This window comes from Thermobia domestica, chromosome 5 (assembly GCF_964235325.1).
Source record: "Thermobia domestica chromosome 5, izTheDome1.hap1.1, whole genome shotgun sequence".
Lineage (NCBI taxonomy): Eukaryota > Metazoa > Arthropoda > Insecta > Zygentoma > Lepismatidae > Thermobia > Thermobia domestica.
The window spans coordinates 35,368,423-35,376,635 of NC_137458.1; the positions used below are offsets into that span (position 1 = coordinate 35,368,423).

Sequence of the window (8,213 nt, forward strand, 5' to 3'; positions counted from 1 at the left end):
CATTAGGAGAAAGTGGAACGTATTTCATTGGTCCGGATACACCCTTAAACTGCAGGTGAAACTTTGATACCACCTTTGTTGGTAGAAAAATACGCAAAATTTGAACATACACGTGAACAAACAAGGAATTTGCCTTAACCTTGGAATTTAAGTCACAACTGAACAATCAATGAAACCAACCAATTTCAAAAGTAGTTGAAGAGGATTTACTTAAATACTTAGTATATCTAATTGATATATTTGTTAAAAATTGAGGTAATTATAGCATTTTAAATAACTAGATATATGCATACCATAAGATGTTCCGAAGAACAAGGCGAGACACAAAACGAGAGTCGAGAACATCTGAAAAAGATAAAGAAGTATATGTTTGTAAGTCTACATTAAAAGTGTTATTATAACTGTCAAAAATTTGATCAATTTAATATTCCTAATTCAACTCCTTAATATAGGATAATTTTCATAATGTTGTTAGTTACAAACGAAAAAGAAGTTATTGAACTTTTAGGTCTGCTTTTTCTTAGTAGTCAAAGTTTAGTCAGCTAACCAGGGATTTATTTGTAGCCAGGGAAGCCTGGGAATTTCCCCCCTTCTAAGTTTTGACTTCCCTGTCTCTGGGTTTAATTCAGTCTTCCCAGTCTGGGAAGATATATTTCCCCTTTCTTAAGCTATAATCTGTTTTGAAATGCAATGATTCAACTTAATATTTTAGTAGTGATTCTTTACTTTTTCAATATGTTTTGTCGCGAGTTATGTTGGTCTTGTTTACAGCATTGCTTCCCGAAGAACTGTTCATAGAATTGCTTCCATTTCCTTCTGCAGAGTGTAAGAGAGGCTTTTCCAGCTTGGGCTTACAGCATACTGACGCTACAAACCCGTTTATCTGTAAAAACCCTCGAATCCCTTCTTTCCATAAACGTTAATGGACTAGACATTACTTCTTTCAATGCAGAAAAGTAGGCCTTCAGCTGGATAAAAAGTGGACATCATGCTGCTACCGACAAACCAACTGAAAAAAGACGGTGTCTAATGTAAACCAACCTCCTATTGCTTCACTATTCAAACTGAAGTACGCTGTGAAAGTATTGTTAATTTCTAAAGACAGTGTTAGATAACACGCCATAAGTCATGCCTCAGCTTAACTCAGGGTGAAATCGGCAGTCAATCATTTCTTGTAATTTTGTTGCAAAAACTGTAAATATTGTAGGCTACAATGACTGTTTCAATTTTGAGAGTAAAAGTGAAAGAAAAGGTAAAGTATTTTTTTCCTAGATAGCATCATATTGGTAACTATTAAAAATGTGCTCATGATTCTTCGGAGACCAGATTACAGTCTTTGTTACATTCTGGATTCATTTTAATACCAGTATGTTTTATCGATCAGAAGTTTACTTCAGCAGAACAGTGCTAGGGTCACACATCCCTGAATCTAATTTTATTAAGTACAAGAGGCAAGTGCCAAAACTCATTTATGATATAAGGAATGGCACCTAGTACCGTCTTTCAACTCCTATTTAATAAAATCAGGTTCAAGTGTATGTGCACCTATCACTGTTCTGCTCAAGACTAAAGTACTATTTGTCATTACAAAACTGTTTTACGTAGGAGTATGACACTTGTTACAAGTTGTGCAGATTGAAATGTAACTATATGGCTCTTACTGGATGCTGCACACTTGTCTTCAGTAGTAGGTAAGGCAAAGCAAGTAACGCATGTAATCTAATCTACCTAACCAAATCTAATCTAACGTACCTTCCTGTATTTATTATAAAATTGTTTTTAAAAAGGTGTAAAAATTATGAACTTGGGGACCGCCTATCAAACTACTAGCATATTTTAAAATAGGTAGGTTTAAAAATAACGTTGTTCCAACCCGACTTTAAAGTTGTTCTGCTATACGGAACAGAATCTTGCATAGACATTCCCCCCTTCTACAAAATTCACAAATAAATCACTGCAGCTAACTAAAACGTATCTCAAAATATTAACAACTTCGTCCAATAAATTTCAACACACTTTAATTATAGAATTATCTTGCATTGTTAAATTTTGTGAATGATATATGTAAACTAACTGAGTTAAAATTAAAATAGGAATTTTGCTGAAACAATACATGTAAGGAAAGTTTATTGGTTTTGTATTCCACGTATGAATAACTAGTAATGTTGTACATTGTAAAAAAAGCAATAACTTACTAATTATTATTATCGTAATTATTATTGCTAATAATAATAATAATAATAATAATAATAATAATAATAATAATAATAATAATAATAATGAGCTAATCTTTACAGAGGAACAAAATTAATATTTTGGTATTTTTCCGGTACTGGCCGCAAACAATTTTGATTATCAGAAAGTATTCAATACAATATATGCCATATTGCATAAAAGGTCTTTCTTAGTGAGATAGTGAAATCGGCCCTTGATCCAAATGGGGTCGCTATTGACCCAAAAGGTTACTCTTGACCTAAAATTACCTCCAAGAAAATTGAACCCCTACCCCCTCCCCTTACCGTATTATCGTATCAGACAAATTCAGAATTGAATAATTTTTAATTTTGATGGAGGTCATCGAAAAATTTTGAAAGTTTCACAGATTGTAGATAGTATCTAGATGTAAATGTGCATTTTTTTCTAAATCACCGATGAGTATTTTCTTTTTTTTTTTTGCGTGTTGAAAATTTAAAAAAAAAAATCAAAATTTTTTTCGGGGGACACGTTACTGAATTTTTGTTAAAGAATTTGTTATACTCTTAGGTACAACATATCTTTTTGAGGGGCCTGAAAGTGTTGGCAACAAGAAATAAAACTGAAAACAAACGCGTTTTTCACACAGTTTTTTCACCATTTCCGGACCCTCGAGGTGAGGGCCCCTTCAAACAATCCTTTATCAGAGTTCACAATTTTCCTTTCTCTTGCGTTCCTTCCGCCTATGTCGTTCTTCGGATGCTTCGATTGTGTCCATTTCGGAATATAAACATCAAATATACCTCCGTAACAGTGTTTCCACTTCAACCAACTCTTGCACAACAAAGTTACACAGCTCGAGGTAGAGAGCGTTACCTGTAGAGAACGCCACTGTGTGCGGCCAGTGAAGCAAGCAGTTACAGATATAAGGAGTCGACGAGAGGTGTATGTAAGAATACATTTGTTAAATATTACCGAGGAAATATATATTTTATTTCACCCTATAAAAACGAATCTTCACGGATTTCAACGGTAACTAACGAGAACGATCAGAATGTCGTAGAGAAAATAGACAGAATGCTATGTCAAGATCGAATATATTTCTTTTACATAATTTACACTACCAAATTATTTTTGTGTAGAAATTTGTAGTACTGAATCCAACTTCACCAATTATTTCTAATATATTAGCAGCTTCAAACAACGGGATTATTTCTGTAATTTGAGGGAAAACATTAATGGAACAAATTTAATTAAAAATAAGTACGCATGCGAAATTTATCGTGAAGCAAGGACTGATGGATGAATTTCTATCGACTATCAACAGTAGAAAACTGTGGTACACTAGCATAAAATGAGATTTAAATAAATATGGTTTAGATAGAAGCTAAATAGTAATGAAATAAAAATGCATAAGAATATTTAAGATCCATCCCTTATCAACTGTCGAAATTCTGCTCCATAAATTTAAAGACATACATTGAGTCTTCTTAATTATTTTATCATAGAAAACATCACATGCAATGCAAATTCAATAAACCTACAATATTCTGATGTAGTTAACAAGATACAATAAAAACGTATAATTAAGAATATATTTAAGAAGAACCATACTGAGAAGTAACTGTTTAGATTATGAACGTATATACGTTACCATTTTGATATGATTAATATTCGTATTGTTCGGAACGAACTGTAGTATGTGAACATCTTGTTCGCTTTATATACCAATGTGTACGGACACCGTAAAGGAAAGTTTACTAAAATAAATATACGTAAACGGTGGTGAAACTAATTTTCTTGCATCAAATACGATTATAATATTCGAATCGATAATAATTTGTAAACCAAAGGGCAATTTCCTTTGAAAAGAAACTCTGATTTTAACTTTCTTTCCGTTCATTACTGAATAAATCTGGCGGGATTTTCTCTTTAAGCACAGTGCGAAATAATTTCCCCTGAGACACAACAAATATGAACGCTTTTACAGTAAGTATATTTATAATTTTTTAATATTACTAATATTTTAAGAATTTATAAAATCAGGTACATGATAAATATTTATTCATTTATGAATTCATGAATATGAGTAAGTTAAGTGTAACAAAACATGTTTGGACACAATCAGTCAAGTACATAATTTAATATATATATATATATATATATATATATATATATATATATATATATATATATATATATTGAATTATGTAAAATGTTATTCAGTGCTATCCAAATTTAACTGGGAATATTTTCTTTTGTAAGTTTTATAATTTGTGGTTCTTAAATATTAATATACGTATTGAGTATAGGTTAGATTTTAACGTTATAATTAATTTAACAGTTAGCCACAAGTTGATGCTCGTACGGAATTACAATAAACACATTATCGAGATATGTTCAAATACGAATAATGGTTTATCCTCATGTTCGTGAAAGGTGGTGGCTGGCTTATTGCTGCAGTCACAGCCTGATAATGCAAGAATTTTCCAATTGTCTACATTTTATTACTATCAACGACAGAAATTACAGTATACAAACTCTTCATCTTTGGTATTGAGTCTCTATTAAAAAATTAGAAAGAGAGAAAACATGAAAGCAGCATGTAATCTCGGTGAACTTCATGTTTGTTTCTGTTTAAGCTAGTTCTCCTTTCTTAAACATGTCATCTTGCAGTACACTATTTGCTAAAATTGATCTTAATTAAATCCTGTAACTGGTTACATTTACCTTTCTTTTTAGTTTTCCGAACAACTAATTTCCAGTTCACAAATACCAACCCTCAAATGTAAATATAACTAGGGTAGTTTTCTTGCTAAAGAATAAAGCAACACATGTTCATGATCAGTTTGCTCACTTCATTTTCATATCATTAAATTGTATCAATACAAAATATGTTTTGAATTGACAAATACTGTTTTTTAAATCTGAATATGATTAGTGTTTCTTATATATGAAAACATATAAGTCAAAATAATACAGTGTTTTCAAGTTGCAATTACATCGCCAGAAAATGCTTTTTGTTTCTTAATTTTCTCTACTATGTATTGGCGTCATATCATGATGGGCACTTAGCGACACCTCTTTAACCCTTGGATGTTCAATGGGGTATCCTGTGTACTGCACAGTTTCGAATTTGCTTCTGTTTCATTTATTATTCTGCAATTTTGGCTGGTCTTTCTCTAGTTGGATATTTTTGGCTTTCAGCATTTTCTACATGAAAGCTCCGCTGAATGTAATTTATTATTGAAATAATTATAAATTGGTACTACTCGAATCCACAATATACCCCTATTAACTTCCATATAAAAATATCCTTTTTGGCAAGAGGTGGCCTGGCTATTTATATTAGTATGATGTTATTCGCCAGTAATGGAAACCTTTGAGAACTTCACAAAATTTAATGTAAATGGATCAGTAGCGTCATTTCAGATTTGGCTTAGGGGGCAAGTACACTTGATATAAGTAAAATTTCGCGTTTTTAACTGACTAACTAGTATTCTATTCATAAAATCTATATAAATCTCAAACTCAAGAGGGGTAAATGCCCTTCTCTGTCACCCTAAGTGACGCCCCTAAAATTGATATATCTTTCAATTGTTTGCGTTTTTATTTCTTAGTATTTGCTTTTCTATTCCAATAAAATATCTTGTTATCAAAATAATCTTAATTCCTTTTTTGCTTTTGAACATGCACCATTTTTTCTAAATCTCTCCATATTATTAATAAAACTCTGCAAGCAAGCAAAACAATAATCTTAAAGGTTTTCCCCAATATTAAGGTAAAACACATAAGTTAGGGTACAAAATGTACCCCAGGGGCTTTCGCGAAGCTAAATTCCTAGCAAGTATTTATTTATTTATTTAACAATTACCGGATACAGCTCAGAGGCCATTTTACACTGGATATCCAACAACAACAATAACAATGGAAAGGATGTGGGAAGGTATCGGCCAGGGCCTGTTTAGTAGGTACCATCCCGGCATTTGCCTGGTAGGACTGAGGGAAACCCTGGAAAATCTCAGTCAGGATGGTCGGCAGCGGGATTCGAACCCACGACCTCCCGAAAGCGAAGCCCACGCTCTACCATTTGAGCTACTTCATTCGGTTATTATGAAACTTATGAAAAACCATAATACAGAAACTGAGACATTCTCCTTTTCTAAAATGAATAGAATTTTCAAGTCTGAACATTCCTTGTCGAGACATTAGAAATGCTTATGTATCACTAACTCAGTTAATTTTTCTTACGGACGTTTATTGGGGACAAAACTTTTGACCACCTTATTAATGAAATATATTATACGCTTTCTAAATCGTACAACCTTCTCACAAAATTTGCATAATCACCTAAAAGTTCAGTTGCACATTTAAATTATGAGCGTTTATAAATAAATGAGGAACAACTTGAACAATAGCTCAAAACATTTTTCTAGATTTTTAGTATTTTTTTAAAATGTTAGTTAGAGTAGTTGTTTTCTTTTACAAGTCGTGCGCTTAGAGATTCCAATAAATTGTAAACAAACATACATTTGAATGTAGAACATCAATTTGTATACTGTTTAACAACTAAATACTTTCTCCACATACGATTTATTTAACTCGTTATTTTTTCTTTTCAAATTGAATAATGTTTATTTGTTTTTTCTTTATTTTCTAGATTATTTTTGCTCTCTTTGCCCTTGTATCATCTGCCTACGCAGTCGGTGTTCTTGGTGGGATTGGTGGAGGACTTGATTATTATGTAAGTACAATGAAAAATCGTATAATGTATTTACTAAAATTTTAGTAGATATGTAGCATTAAAAATGTAGCTGGATGCATGGTTTTTGATTTGAGAAATACGTATACAACGAAATTATTTCTTCCGTGAGAAAATAAAATGAAATCTCTAGGTTTCATGTGTTGCAATTCTGTCGGTTCTTTCATCATTGTTCACTTTCATTAATCAGCCAAAGGACATATCCATGAGATCAAAAGATTCCAAATTTCATTTTATTTCTAAATCATTCTTCAGAAACTGCAGTTACGGATATAATCATTAAAGATCCAACTTTGGGTTTAAACAAATTAGTTTTATTTTACAATATGAATTCAGTATCGGGATTCAAACTAAGAGAATGTTATATGGAAAATTTTCGATTGGTTAAATAGAGAAATTATAAGACTATGTATTACATATTCTCCCTTATCTGCTTTAAGAAAAGTTGGAAAGTCTTTCTTGCTAATTCATAATACTCTTTCTCAATGAGAATACAATATAAAAACGAGATTAAGTAATACTAACAAATTCCGTTCCTAATAAAACATATTTCAGTTAAAATTTTCTATGAAAGTTAAACTCTCCCATAAAATTAATCTCGCTATGTTTTACTGTAAGGTCTTACTTACCTTCTATATTTTATTTTTAAACATTGATCACAATATAATACATTTTCTACTTCTATTTATTTATATAGTATTTATCAGAACCATACCGAAACAAATAACCAGTAATAAACATAATGCTAATTTTAGCAACTATTCCAATTATGTAATATAACTATCTCTATTTAAGGCTTACCCACGATACCAGTTTGGCTACGCAGTGAGTGACCACCTCACAGGAGATAACAAACAGCAGACTGAAGTGAGAGATGGCGACGTTGTCAAAGGACAATACAGTCTTGTTGAACCCGATGGCAGTGTTAGACAAGTCACTTATGGCGCTGACAGCATCAATGGATTTAACGCCATTGTGAGAAGAGTTGGTGGCAATCTTCACGCTGGAGTCGGAGGTTATGGATACCTCGGTTAATTCTCTTGAACATAATGAATTATTTATTCTAACGAAATAAAACAATGTTATTATTTTGCAATATAAGGTTTATTTTTGATTTCTAAAACCATTTTATTATCAAAACACTTAAAGCAGATCCATTAATTAATTAATTATATATTAATTATTAAAAAGTACAGTATAATAATGTGTTCGGAGGTAGGGGGTAGATATGCAGATTGTAAGTGCTATAATGTATGTT

General features: G+C 31.7%; 1 pseudogene; it reads left to right on the plus strand.

Annotated features, from left to right (window-relative positions):
* Positions 1-1,213: 1,213 nt before the first annotated feature.
* LOC145685045 (cuticle protein 19 pseudogene) lies at positions 1,214-7,990 on the plus strand (annotated as a pseudogene).
* Positions 7,991-8,213: the final 223 nt, after the last annotated feature.